This window comes from Aquarana catesbeiana, linkage group LG13 (genome assembly GCF_042186555.1).
Source record: "Aquarana catesbeiana isolate 2022-GZ linkage group LG13, ASM4218655v1, whole genome shotgun sequence".
NCBI classification, from domain to species: Eukaryota; Metazoa; Chordata; class Amphibia; order Anura; family Ranidae; genus Aquarana; species Aquarana catesbeiana.
Window position 1 is genome coordinate 90,658,660 of NC_133336.1, and position 20,759 is coordinate 90,679,418.

Genomic DNA, 20,759 nt, shown 5'->3' on the forward strand with positions numbered 1-20,759 from the left:
ACTGGGATGTCCAAGGATGCAATTTATCGTCAATTAATGACAATTTATTACAGAGTGAAATAAATGCTGTGCGTTGTGCTTCTATCATTAGACATATTTTCCATGTTAAGATCATAAATGATAAGTGTTGTGTCAGTGTTTCCAGATTTGTATTACCTTTCGCAGAGACCAAAGTATTTCCCCTGACAATGCCTTTAGCTGTCTTTCAGTCCAGGAGGACAGAGCCATCATTGTTTGTGCATCATTCAGGGTCAGCATCAACTCTACTTCCTGGACCAGGATGCTGGCTCAGAGGATGACACAGTCATGATTGGGTGGTATCAGTGCAGTTCTTAGACATGGTAAAAAAATGACACAGATCAGCCCCCTACTGCAACCGCTCACATAAATTTACTTTTACTGTATATTGTCACATGCCAGAGATATATTCATACAAACTTGTAAAATTACGGAAAGGTCCACTGTAAGCTTGCAAACCATAAATCTCAATGCTCTGTTTAGAGACAAGCAGCTGAAGAATGCCAAGCAATTTTATGCACCAAGCACTCCCTTTTGGGCGCTAAAGAATATGAAACCATTTGAAGAAATCTGGTCAAAGAACAACCGCACACTCCATCTAAGAAAAAAAAAACGTTCAAACTGTTGTCTCCTAAGAAACCAAATGATTTGTAGTGTGTTAACATGACCTAATCTGTCTTGCGATAAGGCTGTTTGTAAACCATTCTGCGAGTGAATGTCATTTATCCTAAAGCCATTTTCCATTTTGAGCATGCCATTGTATACCTGTAAAAGTGCCATTCATTTCCAAGTGTAGCAGACTGGGAAATCACCCAAATGGACCCATTACTTGTGTTCAGGGCTCATGGCCTAGTAACATGGGTGTGCCTTCACCTGCCCAGTCACGGTGACTGATATGCTGGTACAAAAGAACGCAACTTAGTGACCTGCTGTGCCTCATTAGGTGAGTCAGACAACTTGGCTATCAACAGAGAGCTGTGGTTGTAACTGAACCATGTTATTCTGCAAAAAGCTGGCTCCAACAGCATGCCTCTAAGCAAATCCATTATCACAGAAACCAACTGCATGCAGTGACCAGTATGTGCTAGAATAGTATCAACCCACACATATTGTATAAAGCACAGCAAACCACATCAGAATATGACAAAATGTTAGAACATCAATGAAGCAACCCATTAGATTTGGAATCTATGTGACTGTTAACTCTTCTAATAAGTCATCAATTACAATTTTAGTATGCCTCACAAAACAAAAAGGGGTCTCTCTTTCTCTTGACTTTTGCACTTTTCTCCTCCCTTTTCTCTCTTACTAGTCTTTTTCTCTTACAGGACATTACCAATCTATAGATCTCTTAAATACGTGCAGCATTCCTTCCCTGCTTAAAGCGATAGTAAAGTTAATTTTTAGGTAGCAAACAAGGTATACTTCCTTGCTTTGTGTAATGGTTTTGCACACAGCAACCCCAATCCTCCTCCTCTGGGGTCCTTTGTCGGCACCTTGGGCCCCTCCTCTTCTACTTGTGCCACCAAAGGAAGCTGCTTCCTATGTTGGCACTAGGGTGGCCACATCATCCCTTTAGGCTATGTTTCCACTATTGCATCCCCAAAGTCGCGCGATTTTGCCGTGGTTTTACTGCGATTTTTTGCCACGGCTTGAAGCAATGCCTGTGTATTCTTGAGGTCTATGGACCTCAAGTCACATCAAAGTCGGACCAAAGTAGCGCAGGGACTACTTTGAAGTCGCACAGATATGAACGGTACTCATTGGAAATCATGGGGTACGACTTGTCATGCGACTTTTCAGTCCCAAATCGCATGCAAAGTCGCACTAGTGGAAACCTAGCCTGAATCCAGGACACACATTAATTACACAGGTTCTGTGGCTGATTAAGGTGGTAATTAAACTCACTTAGTGCCTTATCTGCATTAAATCAGCCTCAGAACCTGTGTAATTAATATGTGTCCTGGATTAAAGGGATGATGTGGCAACCCTAGTTGGCACATATGTGGGCTTGATCCTAAGATGTGCTGTGTGTTCATTTTAAATACCAAACATGTCAAATTTACCTGCTTTGTGCAATAGTTTTGTACAGAGCCACCCCAATCCTTCTCTTCTTGGGTCTCCCGAAGGCGCTCTGGGCTCCTCCTCTTCTGCGTGTGTCACCACAGGAAGCCGTTTTCTATGCTGGTACATGTGCCGGCTTGATTCAGAGACATGCTGTGTGTATCCATTGGCACACAAATTGTGGCTAGGCTCACAATGCAGAGAAGGCATTAAGGCAAAAATCCTGCAGCTGTTACAGCCACTACCAGTGGTAGTAAACCGCGGCAGTTAAAAAAAACACAGAAAAAAACAAAACAAAGCAAAACACCTGTAAGGCAATTGCATACTGTGCTAGTATGCATCACATACTAGAACATTATGAAATACTTACCTTAGAACGAAGCCCCCAGCGGTGCTTTTTCACCGATGAGAGGGCTGACATCTTCACCCGATCTTTCTTCTGGGTTCGCAGGCTTCAGCGGTGTGATTGGCCGGAGCCGCGATAATGTCACTCATGCGCATGCGTGTGGGAAATCTTGGTTCTGGCACAAAGCTCTGAAGGTCTGACACGGTATGCTGGACCTTCAGAGCGCCGTTGATATCACCAGCTGCATCCAGGGTGAATATCACCTAAACGGTGCACATTTCTGAGATATTCATTTTACCTACAGGTAAGCCTTATTATAGGCTTACTGTACCTGTAGGTAATAATCACAAATCGGGCTTTACTACCACTTTAAGTTTCACCATCTACTGTAGGCTGTATTTTTTGCAAACTTCTCAGTAAGCCACAGTCCTCATTTGTCCCTCATTGTTATGTTCTTCTTCAAATTTAGACTTTCTTGACTTAAAGCGGAGTTCCACCCAAAAATGGAACTTACGCTTTAAGGGAGGTGACCCCCTGACATGCCACATTCGGCATGTCATTTTTTTGGGGGGGGAGCGGATACCTTCTTTTTAGAGTGTCCCAGTGGCACCGGAAAGGAGATGACCTCTTCCCCCCTCCCTCTCGGCAGTCATCTGGGACACGTCACAGGTCCCAAATGATTGCCCGGCCAGTCACAAAGCGCAGCACGGCTCGCACATGTGCAGTGGGTGCCCGGCTGTGAAGCCACAGCCGGGCGCCCACAGTTACAAGTCAAGCACAGTTACAAGTCGCCCACAGTTACAAGACGAGCAGGGCTTCGTTCCCCCGCATCGCTGGACCCTGGGACGGGTAAGTGTCCGATTATTAGCGTTTTTGCAATAGCGGTTTTTAGCGTTTTTGAGCGTTTTTCCGCGTTAGTGTTTTTTAGCTTTTTTTTTTTTTTCAAATTTTTTTTTTTTCAATGGAACAAAAACGTTAAAAAACGTTGGTGAATGACGTTTTTGAGCGTTTTTCAGCGTTAGAGCGTTTTTACAGCTGAAAAACGTCTCTCAGAACCCACTGGTCCTGGGTTTTTTTACAGCTTAAAAACGCCTATGCCACTTGCAGCTCAAAAACGCCTAGGTGGGCATGAAGCCATAGACTAACATAGACAGGCCTTTTTAAGCTGCAAAAAAAGCTCAAAAAAGCAGCTGTAAAAACTTCCGTGTGCATGAGGACTTAAAAGTCAGCAGCTGCAGTATTTGTAGCTGCTGACTTTTATTTTTTTTGTGTACACCATTCTTGCTATTGTCCTTGCGATTGTGAACAACTGCTATTTTACCCTATTTGGATTTGAAAGTAAATGTTTTATCGTATGCTGCACTATGTTGCACAATTTGTATTTTGCTGGTTGTTTCCTACAAAATTGAATCGATGACTACTGTATCAATCAGGACTTCAAAGGTGTCACACTATCATCCATAAAGTCATACTGTTCAAACATGATTATTATTTGCATACAATATTATAATATTGCACAAAAATTTCCAAAAACTATAAATTAAATGGATTGTGGTTTCTGCTAATAGTACCACAGCTGTATACATAATATGGTGTTCACATACATTCACCATATACCTCTGGGAGTTTTGGCAAAAGTGTTAATAACGTTAAACCAAACAGACTATATATCTTGCAACTTGCTTGTTGTTTTGATTGCAAGATGGTCACGGTCTGGTAAAGACTTTGATCCCTGTTTAAATACTGTATATGCACCACACTGGCCTTAAAGTTAAATAGGTTGAAAACAGACACAAGTCCATCTAGTTCAACCAAAAGATAAATAAAAACCTCCATATACACAGTCCTATAACCACAGTTTTGCAGATCTTGTTTGCTTCTTCAGACCGTCTATACTGTATATAAGATACAAGTTGCCTAATGTGCTCTGTACGGACATCCCAGACCACATGGGAGGGACTGCAGGGGACATAAAAACACCAAGCAGTTCTTACCCTACCAACAGAAATGTTTTAACCCATCAGTCCTACTGATTCAATGGACCCATAGTATATATGGCAAATATTTCTCAATTACTCAATTACTTTGTCCTGAAAAATTGTATGTTAGTGCAAATAAAAAAAGTATCACGGACAGTACTCAATTTTCTCAATTACTTCAGAAGTCACCTTCAGAGACCCCAGGGTCTCTGTGGATTATCCAGCCATATGGAGCGACAGGTCTTTTCTCACATGTAAATAAATAAAAATATTAATTTGCCTTCTAGTCGAGCTGTTCTAAAGAATCATAGATGATGATTGGGAAGTAATCACCATGTATACCTTGGGTTCCATTAAAGCAGTAATAAATCCAAAACCAAAAACTTAATATATTGCAGCTTATCAATTATTAGATGTGATGGCTGCATCAGTTTTCTTTGGCTTTTTCCCCTCTGTTTTATCTGGCCAGTAACACACCTCCTGTATTAGTGAGACACTGTGCATAGGAGGCACAGCAGACAGCAGCATTGTTAGTCTGGGGGGGAGTGTTACATATATTAGCAGATTTGAAACCACTAACAAAATGAAGCCAAACTCCAGCTCACACTTTATAAGCAGTTACAGCAAACATTTTGTTTTCCTTTTTGCGATAAAGGTTTGGAATTAATAAATAAAAGCTGATCATTATAATCACCCCTGCCAGTGTTAAGTGGTTTGTCTCATCCATGTAAACTAATACATTCTGCTGGAGAGTTTTTTTTCTGTGAAAAACAACAGACATGCTGGCTGGATTACCAGTTAAAAACAGAAGAAAGAAAACCTAAGAAAGGAAACGAATATAGCCTTCACATCAAAGAATTAGTAAGGTACAACAGAATACATTTTCAATATAATAATAAAGTATTCAGTTGACAATCAGCACCACATCCCGAAATAGAAGTCTATTTGGTATAGCCACAATTTTAACAATCAACAATTTATAAATAAAATGACATTTTAAATATTATGTTGTAAGATTCATCATTCTAGGAGGAAGTTTCAGCACATATAAAGTCCCAATATTGTTGTCTTTTGTTGTGTGCAACATAAAAAATGTTTACTTTTGCATTCAAAGTGTAACCCTAAAAAAAAAAAAAAAAAAAAAAAAAAGATCCTGTTCCTTTAAAGCACGTTAAACCACATAATTCTTCTGTGGTGTTAATTTTCCCTTTCTGTGCTCTAAAAAACCTAGTTGATCCTGCTTGTTCCTGTGTCCCCCTTAGTTTGCTGACCATGGTAATCATGGCTGCTGATCCATGATACCGCGGTCAGGTAACGTGTCTCCGTCATCCCGCTGCTCTCCTCTCTCCCCCTCCCTCTCTCCCTGTCAGCTCGGGAGTCTGTGTAGTGAGCCATGTCCTCTCCGCCCCCTCCTGCCGCTATTTAGTCTGAATAAAGTTACTGATTCTAATTCCTGCCAGCCCCTCTGCAATAACAAGATGTACTACACAGTGTGTGTGTTTTTTTTTTTATTTTTTATTCTGCAGCTAAATGCCTTTGCTCACTTCGCTGATGTGCGGTCACGTGACCGCCCGGCTGACATCAAAGGGGAAACTCAGCCCCTCCCACTGTATTCCGTAGATGGGAGAAGGAGAGCGGCAGGCGGTCACCTGACTGTACATCAGCAATATGAAAAAAGGGGTTGGCAAGAATTGGAATATCTGACTTAACAACCACCTTAATACTGCTTTAAATCAGTTGGACTGATGGTTTGAAACATGAAGTCTCTGTTGGCCGGGCACTATCTCTCTGGGGTTTTATGCCTCTGTAGTACCTCACCCAGGTGGTATGGGATGTCCGTACAGAGCACCACACATGCACATTAGGCAACTTGTACCCTAAATGTATATACAGTCTAAAGAAGCAGGCAAGATCTGCAAAATGCGTAACTATCTTGCAATCTGTTTTTGACAAAACTCACTGAAGTACATAGTAAATGTATGTCAACACCACATTATATATAGAGCCGTAGTACTATATACGGAAACAACAATCCATTTCATGTAATCCTTAATTGTAATTTTTGTAGGTTCTTATGATAATGTATGTAATTAACAAGAAGAATTTTAAATTAATTGTAAATTCCACATCTTACAGTACAGGACACAGGCATAGTATTCATATACCCTGGGATATAGGCCCGTATCTATTGGACAAGCTTTCGAGGACATGCTCGCTGGGCGTCTCCCCTTAAACTCTACCCCACTCATGGAAACCTAGGTTTTATAGCAAGTAATGCACAGTAACCAAGGAAAGGAATGGCATGTCCTGTACTGAACTCCAGGATATATAATTTACAGGCAAGTCAAAATGCCTCTTATCCTAAAGAGCTAAAGCGGAGCTAAATGTCACAATACTTACCCCTCCTTCAACAGTCCGAGATCACTTGAAGGTGCTGGCATCTTCCACCCAGCTTCTTCTGAGAGCCAACCTGCAACAGTCTTCATTGGCCAGTGCAGGATGATGCCACTCCTGTGTATGTGCAGGAGTACAGTCATCCTGGCACATAGGTGCTGTGCCAGAATGTAAACTGAGCTGTGCTTGGGTAGCTCAGTGTACATTTAAAAGAAGACTGCAAACAGGCACACAGTTTTCTTTAATTGCAGAAGAAACCTTGAATGTCTCTTCTGCATGGCTTGGCTTCATGTACACTGGCAGCTCCTAAACTTGAGTTTAGGAGCTTTTAGCATTTTTTTTTGCCATAGCTCCTAAACTCAACTCCATAAAAGACTATGTGTCAATGTACACATAGGCTTTTAGCAGAGTTTAGGAGCTGCTGCGTTTAGGTGAGGTTTAACCTCCCTCTCCTGAACACAGAAAAATCGCGTTCAGGATAGGAATGTTTTGACCGCTGGCCGCTGAAAAAAGCAAAATGCGGCAAAAACACAGTTTGCGTTTTTGCTGTTTTGTGTTTTCCCATGGCAGCGGTCAGGGTGGGCTATTGTACACGTAGCCTAAAAAAAAAAAAAACTTGCCTACTCACAGTTTTTAAAAGCAGGACTTTAGTTCCACTTTAATCATACAATACAGGAGACAGGCAAAGTATTCATAGCAACTGGGACATCCCCAAGCAATGAATGAGAAGGGTGGGCAACAACTAGGCAAACAGAACTGTGCCAACAGACCCAACAATAGCAAAGGTCAAAAAGACCTAACTTCAGAGTGCTGCTGTGAGAACCTTGTGGCCACAATATGCATCTGCAGAAGACAGGACATCCGCCTGGTAAAACTTTGAAAAAGTCTGAACAGAGGACCAGATGGTGCCTTATACCACTGGGCTACAGAGGCCTAATGTTGAAATGCCCTGGAAAAACCCAACAATCTGGATAGATCATTGCAGGGTGTCCAATGCAAAGTCCTGAAGACAGGACAAATAGAGGATCTGTCTCTCTGATTGAAGCTGTAGCTTTTAGGTAGACTCTACTGGCTGTGACCTAGTCCAGATAATGAAGAATGATTTCCTTTGGATGCTTTGGAGCAGTGCATAAGCATAGTAGGGCTATGTCCTCACTTGGGAAGAAAGGATAGTCTTAGGTGTAAGATAACCTTGTCTTTGTGATGTATGAGGAACAACCTCTTACAAGAAAGAGACATTAATGCTGCGTTCACACGAGCGGAATTTCTGACAGAAAGAGTCCGATGGGAGCTATTCATCGTATATTCTGACCGTGTGTATGCCCCATCAGACTTTTTCTGTCGAAAATTCAGACGGACTTAGATAGAGAACATGTAAAAGTCAGAGGTCTTTGAAAAAGAATGGACAAGGCTGAAACCTGTCTTTTCAGAGTGGTTAAGGCCAAGATCTGGACAAGACATGGTTGTAAGTAGGCCAGAATGCGAATTACAGAATAATCTCTGGGAATAAAGTGTCTGTGTTCACACTAGGCAAAGAAGGATTTCTAGGTACAATACTAGATCTTCCTGGAAGTGGGTTTTCCTGCTTACACAAGGTAGTAATTACTGACTCTGAGATTCCTCTATGTTTCAAGACCGGGGCTTCAACAGTAACGTTGTTAAAGACTGAGGAGCAGGATGGAATAGAGAGCCTTAAGACAGCAGATCTGACTTGTTTGGAAGTGACCAGGAGTTGTCTTCTAGAAGTCTGCGTATGTCTGTGTATCAGGTTCTTCTGGGCCAGTTTGTTGCCATCAGAATCACTTTTTTTCTCTCTTGCTCTATCTTTTTGAGCAGACAAGGGAGAATTCGTACTGGAGGGAAAGCACAGATCAGCCTGAACCAAGACAAGGGAATTATCAATGCACCCGAGGCTAGGGCTCGAGGGTACTTGGTCTTGGCTACAAACAGAGGTGGTTTGCTGTTGAATCTGGAGTCCCCCATTTTTGACTTATCAGATTGAAGATGTCTTGGTGAAGGGCCCATTCCCCATGATCCATACAGTAGCTTTCCAGCTGTCCACTCCTGGAATGTGGACCTCTGAGATTGCTGGATAGGGAGTTTCTGTCTATAAAATTATCTGGTTTGCTTTCTTCAAGGCTGCGAGACTCCTGGCGCCCCCTTAGTGGTTGATTTAAGCCACAGCCGTGGCATTTTCTGACTGCATCCTGATTAGGTGTCCTCGCAGATGGTGGGTCCAGTGTTGCAGAGCAATCTGAACTGTTCTGAGCTTTATAATGTTGATGGGGTGCTTGGCTTTCACAGGTGACCATGTTCGACTGTGAAGGACTAGAACACTCTGCCATAGCCTTAAAGCCCAGCATCTATTATCGCTTATTATCTACTTATCACTTTCCAGTTATAAGGAAGGAAAGACCTTCATATTGATAAATCCGGGCTGGAGATTCACCAAGTGAGGCAAGTTAGGGAATATCATGCTCGGCTGGATAGGAGCATGGGTAGGTCAAGAGATGGAGCATGCTTTTTCCAGGTTGAACAGATGTTTTGTTGGAGAGGTCTTGAAAAAAATTGGGGAAATAGTGCAGCCTCAAATGAGACCTAAAATTCATTGTGGGATGCCTCTTTGACATCCATTCATTGAGTGTCTGAGTGAAAGAGTTTTATTTTCTGTATGGAAAATCTTTGCTTGGGATGTGTCTAGAACCTGACCCCAGTTTTCCTGGTGAACAGAAGGCTGGAGAGCAGATTTATTTTTAATTGATTACCCAACTAAAAGCCTGGAGCATCTGAATTGTGTCCTGTGGACGTTTGCCAACAGCCGGAAGGGAGATGAGTCCTTCAGAAAAGGTAGGTTATCTAGATAACCTGTGACCTGGAAACCTGGTGACCTGGAGTTCTGAGAAGGGCTGGACAAGGTGCTAGGACCTTTGTGAATATTTGGGGAGCAGCGGATAGGTTAAAAGGCACTGTGATAAACTGGAAATGATTGTCTATGACTGCAAGGAGCTAATGAGGTGGATAAAAGGAACAGGCAGGTAGGCATCTTGGATTTCTAAATATGCCATTCTATTCCCCCCTGTCTCAGAGAGGTCATTACAGACCTTGTGGATTCCATGTTCAATTTTGGAATTTGAAGGTATTTCTTCAAGGACTTTAAGTCTAGAATAGGATGAATGCCCCATTGGGCTTTAGTACCGTGAGTGGGTTTGAATAGAATCCTTTGAATCCATCTTGTGGGGATAGCCCCACTACTCTTAGGAATGGGGACATCCGTTTATTAGGAAGAGAACTTTGGGGATAACTTGCTGGGCTTTGTGGCCCAAGTCTTGCACTTAAAGTAGTGACTGAACTTGTAACTTCAGTTAAAACTGGATAGAGTTATTGAGTGTTCTAGTTTGGCAAAGGTAGAGGTTCCTGAGGAGAGGGGTTTTGGGATCTTTCGCTGTGGAAGCAAAAACTTTTCTTTTTCCACCAAACAGACATCTTCCTTGAAAGGGCATATGTGTGAGTCACTTTTTACAGGCAGCTTCAGCTTTCTAGGCTTTTAGCCACACGATTCTGCACATGTAAATGGAGATTAGGGCCATTAGCCTTATGAAGACTTGGAGTATAGCTTTTCCCCCATGTCCTTGCAATCTGTGGCTCTATTGACTTGCTGAGGTTGTAGCCAAAGGATGTCCCAACCTATAATACACTGCTGGATTATCCTCTAGTGAGAGCATAATAATATTAAACAGGAACTGCAGTCTGCTCACATAATTTGTAATAAAAACATCTTTGATATTCTGAAGCTTCCCTCAAACCACTTTGCATTTTATTTTATAAATACTGTGATTCTGTACAAACAGGCTGCAGAAATTCCCCTCCACTAAGTCTGGCTACATCCATTTTAACTGTGGGCAGCTGAAGCTGCTGCCTGTTCACTTTCTGGATTTACACAGACACACAGAGGCAGACCTCCAGCTCTGCAACTCTCATTGGCACTCTTATGACTCATCCCCCCTCCCTTCCTGACAAACTCTCATGAGAGTGAGAGAGAGAGAGAGCTATGCATGATGTCCATAAGCCTAGGCTAATGACCAGACAAGAAACAGGAAGTAAGCCATTTAAGGTACATACTGGGAGAAAAAAAAATGTTTTAATATCCAAAGTTAAAACAACAAGGGCAGAAGATTTAATAGATGGAAAGATGAAAAAATGACTGAAGGTCCACTTTAAGAGCCCATTTACATCAGTCAGTTCCACTGCGCATTATATCACATAAATGTGTGTTGCATTAAGGCCGTTAGCTCATTTGAGTCATTCAGTCCTGCTGCATTTCTGCCGTAAACTTTAACATCTAACTTTCACCCAGCATTTTGCCCAACCTATGCCCTAGGACAGTCATGGTGAACCAGTTGTTTTGGAACTACATTTCCCATGAGGGTCAACTACACTGCAGAGTCCATGAGCATCATGGGAAATGTATTTCCAAAACATCTGGGGTGCCAAGGTTCGCCATCACTGCCCTAGGACACGGTCCTAATTCTCCTTCTGTGGAAAACCATCCACATCCTGAAGTTAGCCCACCTCCTCTTTTCCAAACACTTAACCCCTACCTTCACCATAAATTGTAAACTAAGTACCATAATCCCTGACACTAAACAAATATACAGTAAGTCCCAACAGTAAAATGTAACCCTCTGTTCTGTATACTTGCCCTGTCCTGTGCCACAAACAGCTATGCCAAATCCCAACATCTATGCTGATAGCTCTATGCTGTTGTATTATTGCACACTGCCCATTTTAGATCTAAATGGATGAACTGTAATCCTGTTTTACTATCTATTCTAGCAAGAAGGAAGGGATTTTTTTTTTTTAACACAACTTGCGTTTTTCTTTAACTATTGCACACATTTTGTGCAACTGAATAGAGGCACTCAGAAATGGCAGGTAAAAACCAATAAGAGCGGGGGGAGGAGGCAGTGACATCACTGCTGATGATGCTCCATCTGTCATTCACGGTGACAATGTTTTGGATCTCAAATCAATCGGAATATTTTGAAAAATACATTGTGAAGTGGAAGAGGGAGATTTTCCTCCAGAACAGGATGACGTAAAGAAGCAGTTACAGGAGGCAAAGGAGGCCACAAGACAGCGAAGAGAGAAGCTGTACTCGCAGGAAGGCATCCAGCAGAAATTGCTAGACATGTTCACTGCCGAAAAATTTGTTTGTTTTCGTTTCATTAATTTTTTGTTTTTTTCATAAATTTGAAAATTCGTAAATTTGAAAATTCGTAAATTTGTTAATTCAAAAATTCTGAAATTCAAAAATTCGACAATTCGTAAATTTGAAAATTCAGAAATATGAAAATCCGAAACTAAGAAAGAAAAATCAGAAAATTAGAAAGGACGAAAATCCAAACATTTGAAATAATAACTAATAATAACTAACTATTAAATTATAGGTATTGGAATTTCCTTTCAAATTTGGCTGTTAGTGAACGTAACAAATACAAATTTATCTGAAGTTATGAATCATCCGAAATAAATGCTGCATCTAAACAAATGGAATGGAACAAAATAATAATAAATAATAATAATACATTTTTATTATTATTATTTATTTTTAATTTGTTACGTTCCATTCGTTTAGATATGGCATTCGTTAATACAGATAATTTGTAAGTACAGATAAATTCTTATTCGCTACATTCACTAATAGCCAAATTTGAAAGGAAATTCCAATACCTATAATTTAATAGTTAGTAAGATTTTCAGGTTTTTGAATTTTCGGATTTTCATTTTTAGTTTTGGATTTCGAATTTCTGAAATTTCGGGTTTTCGAATTTTAGAAAATTCAAGTTTTCGAATTTCCGAATATTCTGAAAAATCAGAAATTGGAAAATTTGGATAATTCAGAATAAACAAATTTTTCTAAATTCGTTATAAAAACGAATTAGGAATTAAATGAATTGCACATGTCTAGAAATTGCTGCTCCTTCACACCTGTCTTTATATTGTACTCTTCCCCCGTGTGTTTTGTACACTATATAAGATTGTATTATGTAGATTAATGTATAGTACCAAAATGATCTCTTCAGTAAAGATGTTCTTTTGTTAAAAAAATAAATAGATAAATAAATAAAATGGAAAGGTATGTATACCCAAACACAAGTATTTATTTCACAAGGTGGCTTCCCCTATTAGCCGTTTATTATGTATTAGGTTATAGCTCTATAATCGTCTGATTTCCAGTGGTTCTGGTATAGGTTACATATAAGCAGAGATAAGAAATGTATACTGGAGCTTGAGAGGAAAAGAAGTATAGAAGAAGAGATAACAAGAAAGATAATAGTAACGGAAGAGATAGGCAGCTATAGACTAAATGAAATCTGCTATCACTCCTCTCTCTTGGGTTTCACCTGTTGCTGGGTTTTAATGTTATTAATCACTTTACAATTATGACTCATGAGCCCAGGCAGAATGGCGAGACCGGAGGATTCTGGGATCTCACATATAAACAAACATTCCCCTTTCCATTTAATCTTTCCTTTGTGTAAAAAAAAAAGTGCTTATAGGAGTTGGAAGTACATTAAAGCACAAAACATGACCAGAATTTAATTTACAATTACAACTCCTGCGGGAAACAAAAATTGCACCCCAAACATCTTTTTGTTGAGACCATATACACAAATATGAATTGTTGTTGGTGGGCGCGGTACCTTCTCTTCTATAAGGCACTGTGGATTAGATCTGAACCAGTAGAAAAAATGCTCAGCTACCTAAATTAATAGGCTAAACAACAATTATTGCAATTGGTGTGTTTTTTTTTTAAATAAATACATTCTTTAGACACAACAAGCATAAGTAACTGAATCAGTGATAAAATAATCCTAGTGTCACCCAATTTACAACAGGCGGGAGAGAGAAGGGCAGCACTAGGAGACAATCGGGCCCTGCTGCATGTACATGTTCTTAAAGGGGACGTGCATACAGAAAAAGAAGAGGAACGATAGCTGATGACCAATTGGTAAGTTCCTGCTTCTTCATTATGCAGTATGCAGGCTGCGGACAGGAAGATGACACCGCTGCACTCCTTAAAACCTTACTCTAGCCTGTGAAAACTTGATTAAAGTATATGTGGACCCTCACTTTGTAAAACAACCCAGTTTAAAATAGAATTGAACAGCAAAACATTTGTGTATAGATTTAAAAAGTCAGGAGAGGAGAAAAAGTAGCACACCTGAGGCTAGTCACTTCACTGGGTATATGAAGGGTTTACATCCACTTTAGTTATTAACCTACTAAGGTTTTCTACCCTAAAGCTAAAGTTAAGTGAAAGAATATTCTGGGGGAAAAAGCATCAGGGATATAACTCCATGGGTTCACTGCTTGGATGTGTATTTGTGATAAGCCTGTCCAGACTCTCAGACTATGGCCTTCTCTTTTGCATCCTTCCATTGCTCACAACATCCCTTGCATTCTTTTTCAAATAATGCAAAACGTGTGAATGAAGAAGAGGCAGATGAATAACAAAATCCTCCTACTCCACTCACAGTAATAATATTTTGCACTCTTTGAAAAGAAGTGAGTGGAGAAGGGGGAGAGGAAGAGGAGTGTATAGTCAGAGAGTCTAGACAGGATCTTCACACACAATGCAGCCAGGTAGCCCTTGAGGACCAGCATCAATAAATGGAGATGTTCTAAAGCAACCATCAGTCTACAGGTAAGTTACATGCTTGGGGCTTTTTTTTTATATATATATATATTTACCTAAACATCCGCTTTAAAAATGGAGAGAAAAAAAATAGATCACATGACCATCCTTGGCCTTCATCAAGTGGAGCCAGAAAATCATTTCAGTAATGCCCTCTCAACAGTAATTGATATTTTGCAGACATCATGGCTATCTTAAATATTACACACAGCCAGGCAAAAAGGACAAAACGTGCTTTCATGAGCTATAGACAGCAGCATAGGTAGCAGGTCTGGCCCTTTTTGCATCCCTCGCCTGCAATAGCACCCAAGGTGACTGCTTCCTCTCCCTACCCCTTGGCCAAACCCTACACACAGCTTGACCTGATTGTGAACACTAGAAAAGATTTCACTGCTTTTGAGTCCTCCTGAATCAGCCAAAATTTGAGCTGTGGGTGGCCTCGCTGGCACCACCTGGCTTGACAAACTTTGATCTGAAAATCTTAGTATCTAGGCATAAAATACTTGTACAAACAGTGATTGCAGCCAATTTAGATGCAGTCACTGTTCGAGTATTTTGACTACCACAGGTGCAGCGGCTGTCAGAATGCTACAGCTGAGGAATCTATTGATTTTTTAATCTCATTCAGTCCGCTTGTCTAAGTTGAATACAAGTATTAAAATTTAAGTATGTACAGTATTTCTTAATGAATAAAGAATTTTTTTGCAAGTCATTGGGTGCCTGTTAATTATTCAGCAGAATATTGCAAACACTGTGGACAGCCAGGGTGCTGAAACCTGTAGTTCTACAATGGCAGGAGCAATGTCAGAGGAACATTTTTCTACACCAGTGGTTCTCAACCTGTCTAGTGCCGTGACCCCTTGATAAAATTTCCCAAGTTGTGGGGACCCCTAACAGTAATATTATTTTCGTAGCATGGGTTGTCAGCACCCAAGGCAAGACAAGTAATTTGCTCCCCTAACCCATGGACATTTAGCGCTCCCTGAGTCTCTTCAACTCGTACAGTATTAAAACCCCTTAGGGTACATTTTAGGATGTACCACTCCTTCTCTTTGTTCTCCTTTCTTTCCCTTTTGTCTCTCTCTATCATAATTTCTTGTTTTTTTCCCCATCCCTCTCTCTAGCTGTCTTTCTAGTTCTTTCTCTTATTCTTTCTCTCCCTTTTTCTTTGTTCCTCCCCCTTTTTTTCCTCTCTCTTCCATGTATTCTCTATTTTTATTCTTACTCCGTGGTGGGAGGGGGGGAATGGGATGAGTGTCAGTGCTGGTGGGGGGTGGGACGAGTGGCAGTGCTGGTGGGGGGTGGGATCAGTGACATTGCTGGTGGGGGGGTGGGATCAGTGGCAGTGCTGGTAGGGGGGTGGGATCAGTGGCAGTGCTGGTAGGGGGATGGGATTAGTCAGTGGCAATGCTGGTGGGGCGTGGGTGGGATCAGTGACATTGCTGGTGGGGGGGTGGGATCAGTGGCAGTACTGGTGGGAGTTCTGATCAGCAAACTTGGGTGCCCTTGATCAAGATCTTCTTCTGATCTGAGAACTGTAGTGGGGACTTTTAATGGCAACTATAATCACAGGTAGTGTTACTCACTGTGTCTCCGGTTTCACTGTATCTTCGACTTTGTGGCGTCTCGTAGCCAAAATCAGGGTCTCCTCCAGCCCCTGCCACTTCACATTCTTCACCAATCAGCTTGCCTCTAGTCTCTGCACCCCAGCTATTCGGTTCCTGGAGCCCGCGGCTGCGAAGAGGCTGAGTGGGCAGCCACAGGCTCCAGGAACTGCCCAGCTGGATGGCCACAGGCTCCAGGGACAGCCCTGCTGAGCGGCTGCGAAAAGGCAGGGAGAGTGGTGCGAGCTTCAGGAACAGCCCAGGATTTGGTGACCCCTGGCAAATCGCTATTCGACCCCCGAGGGGGTCCCGACCCCCAGGTTGAGAACCACTGTTCTACACGGATAGAGGAGTCACTATTGCTATTGCAGGGCACATGTGGCTTTACAAGGAGTGCCAGAATTCCACAAACAATGTATCTCCACTAAACAGACCAGAGCAGTGTGATGTTCTTATGGGGTTCAGCTAAGGTGTAATTTTATGGGCAGATGTGACAGGCAACACTATGTTGGATATATATTTTAATGTAATAATAAAGATATAATCATTAAAATATGTGCACAAACCTACGTAATGAGCTTTATTTAATTTAAAAGAAATTATATTTACTATAATAATCAAAAGAAAATGGAAAAATAGAATTAATTGTCATTGGTGACTGCAAGGTAATGCATTGCGACCGTCCTCAATAATTCTGGCTGTATTAGATTAAAAAACCCCAAAAATTATCTATTTGCATAAAGGAAAAGGGAGTATTTTCTACCCCTTCATTCTAATGGAACTAAAGCTGGGAAGGAGCCAAGTATTGCCTGGAGCAGTGGAAACCAGTTCCTGTACAGCAGGATGTAAAAGTAGGCACTGTTCTGCCAAGTCCGTTACACTATCAGGCAACTTTGTCACCAGTAAAGTTGCTTAACAACAATTACAACAGGAAGCTACAAATCATACCTGTTTTATAAAATACTCGGGTTAGAAAAGCCGGAGGTTTACCACCTGTGTCCCACCAACAGCTACGAGTCCCAACACATTTGAATTGCTGCCAAAGCCCTGGTTAAGTGGTTTGTCACTGGCTACATTTTATATTTAGACATTCCAAACTATTCAAATCCAATGTTTGTTTCCCTGGATTCAACTGAAACACTTTAGGGCTTATTCAAAAAAGCATTAGAAAGAGCAAGCAGGAGGCATGAAAGCCTTAGCAACTGATCAGATTTCAATTTATTGTAGAAGAATTGGTTAGAAGATATTTCCAAATTGACTGCAGCAGATTGCTGCACTTTGCGCATGATCATTCTGTTACTGGGCATCACAGTGGTGCAGTGGGTAGCACTCTAGCCTAGCAGTAAAAAGGGTCGCTGGTTCGAATCCCAACCACGACACTACCTGCCTGCAGTTTGCATGTTCTCCCTGTGCCTGCGTGGGTTTCCTCCGGGTACTCCGGTTTCGTCCCACACTCCAAAGACATGCTGGTAGGTTAATTGGCTTCTGTCCAAAATTGGCCCTAGTATATGAATGTGAGTTGGGGACCTTGGATTGTGGGCTCCTTGAGGGTAGGGAACGATGTGAGTGTGCGATGTACGTGTAGAGCGCTTCGTAAATTGATGGCACTATATGGGTACCTTAAATAAAAATAGGGATAATTGTAGACACGCACCCACACTCACTCAGGTTGAACTGGATGGACTGGTGTCTTTATTCAACCTTACTAACTACTGAACTCAACATACAGATTTGTTGCTAAAAGCTTGAGTTTTTTTTTTTTTTAATAAATTTAAAATCAAACATCTCAGTTTTGGTGAATGTTAGTGGGCTCTACAGAACAGAACAAAAGCAGATGAAACCTGCATGCCCCAAATTCCAGTGTAGACCACCCCAATGTCACTACAAACAGGCCAAACCTGTTTTCTTAAGGCCCATCAATTTGATGGGCAGCCTTACTAAAGTGGGGTACACACTCTGAGAAAAACGGATGAACGGTTCCCCTGAATTCCAGTGTAAACCACCCCAATGTCACTACAGACAACCCAAGCCTGTTTTCTCAAGGCCCATCAGTTTGATGGGCAGCCTTACTAAAGTGGGGTACACATTATGAGAAAATCGGACAAACACTCATCCGATTTTTCACAAAGGTGCATATCATGATGTAACTGACAATGGTATTGACTTGTACGAAAATTCTCAAACGACAAAGACAAAATGTTCTTTCTTGTGTATGATTTCTATACTTGTTGCCACCTTCTTCTGGGTCGTTCCTTGCTTCTGATCATGCACGTTTTTCTCTATTTAATTATTTTCGCATGATTACTGTACACACTGAGCGAAAATCGGATGTTGTGTTCACATACGTTAAAAATTTTAAGCTGAGTACACGCTATATGACAATTGGAAGAGAAAGATTGGAGGATCCGTCGATTATCTGATTTAGTTTAGCATAGTGCTTTCAACAGCCAATTCTGACTGTGTGAATGTAAAAAACAAAGAGCCTAGCTCTAAAATTTTTATCGTAAGTGATTACAACGTCCAATTTTCACTCAATGTGTACAGTAATTGTATGAAAATAATCGAATAGAGAAAAACACACATGATCAGAAACACAGAATGACCTGAAAGAAGGTGGCCACAAAACATAGAAATCATACACAAGAACGAACGTTTGCTTTTGTCATTTGAGAATATTCATACAAGTTAATTAGTTACATCAGGATACGCACCTTCGTGGAAAATCGGAACAAGCACTTGATTTTCTCATAGTGTATACCCCACTTTAGTAAAGCTGCCATAAAATTGATGAGCCTTAAAAAAACAGGTTTGGTTTGTCTGTAGTGATATTGGGGTGGTTTACACTGGAATTCGGCCAACCGTTCATCCGATTTTCCCATATGGTATACCACACATTAGAGCTTGCACCTTAATTTTTTTTTTTTTTTCATCCGAACAGTTGAAATTGGCTGTTGAAGCACTATACTAACGATCAGATAATCAACTGATCATTCCTCGTACGGAATTGTTCTTCCAATTTTCTTATAGTGTGTGCCCAGCTTAAGAGAGGACAGGAGGAGAAAGGCTTGCCTTTAATACTATCAGGAAGCATACATACAGTTTTAGCTTAGTTTTTAATTTAAGGGTCACCCTGGCACTAAAGAAGTTACCTAAAGCTATATGGGGACGCAGCTGGCACTGACAGGTTTATTTCCATGCATTTCATGTTAACATGCATTCATTATGACCCTGCAACACACAAAAAAAGGGACATATACCAACTTTTATTTTTATTTTTTAATGTAGTGCACCACAACACATAGGTGGTTTACATATAAACGTACCAATAAGGTGCATTGGAGTCCTACTCAAAACTAAAGGCACTGTTACACAGATCGTGTCAACAATAAGACATTTCAAATCTCAACTAGTACTAGTTTGTGGGTTTCTTTAGATATCAACCTTTTGCAATTCTCTGTATGGCAGCACTATGGGTCCTTATCAGGCTTTGACACAGTACACAAGCATTGACAGATAACATGCTGACAGGAGAAGGGAACAAATACTGTCACTGTTCTGCTGCTCATGTCAGCAGAATGGAGGTGTGTTCAAGTATCCAGCGGTGCTGTATGTCATGGGGGTGTTCAGATGACAAGGTTGGCTGAAAAGATAGCATGTATGTACTGTACGTATGTCAACTGTGCATTTCATTTTAGACAACTACTTGGAAAACGATAATATTTTAACAAAATGGCAATTTCGCAATATTAACATATCCGCTCTGAGATACACAAAAAAAAAAAAACGTTTAGAGAACTACTCCGTAAAAGGTAGACAACCTTCAGTAAAAAACGGTAAGAGGAAACTACAACAGCAACATTTTTACAGCACTGAATTCAATGATGAGTTATAATAGCAATGTGAAATAAAGCATTCTCCCAATGGAGGCCACCTGCTTGATGGATTATACTTTATCCATGGGCTTACCAATAGCATTGAAATGGCGTGCTCTTATAACTGTTGCAATTCAGCGCTGTATTTCAGTTTCATTGAACACAGTAATGATACATGTTCTTAGACAAATTTCACCACTTTTGTCACCAAACATTTTACATGGATCGGACTAGGAAAATTGGAGCTATTTCAGCTAGGATGCTCTATTTATATATACAGAAATCACACCTTTCACAATTATAAATCCTGTAGACAAAGAAGAAATGGCTGCTGAAATAATAAGAATCTTGTAATTCTTCTAAGCAGCAAGCATACCCCTTCCACTCAGTTTTGTTGCTGGATTTGTCCATATATGCCCATAGGTGGTCAGAAAAGTGGAACCAAACAAAATTATAACCAGAAATGATAAATGCTGAATTTTGGTGCCTGCCCAACCGTCCTTTTCAAGAGCCCACAACTCTTTTGGCAAATATAGTCCTGCTCCTGTTTGTGCAACACGATTATTATAAAAACCTGTGAATGTATGTCCAGACATTACAGCAAAAAGAAAACGATACCAGTACAAACTGAATGTTCTACTGTTATATATATATATATATATATATATATATATATATATATACACAGTATGTTGTTAGGTTAGGCATATGTGACCTTTAACTATAATGAAGTGTGTATTGTTACCAGCAGTATTTCGGGGAATACGGACCACCTGATCCTGA

At 40.8% G+C, this 20,759-nt stretch overlaps 1 protein-coding gene across 10 annotated transcripts in view; it reads right to left on the minus strand.

Annotated features, from left to right (window-relative positions):
- MIPOL1 (mirror-image polydactyly 1) overlaps positions 1 to 20,759 on the minus strand; it is a 753,413-nt gene that overhangs the window by 325,990 nt on the left and 406,664 nt on the right. The gene's annotated exons all lie outside the window — the stretch shown is intronic.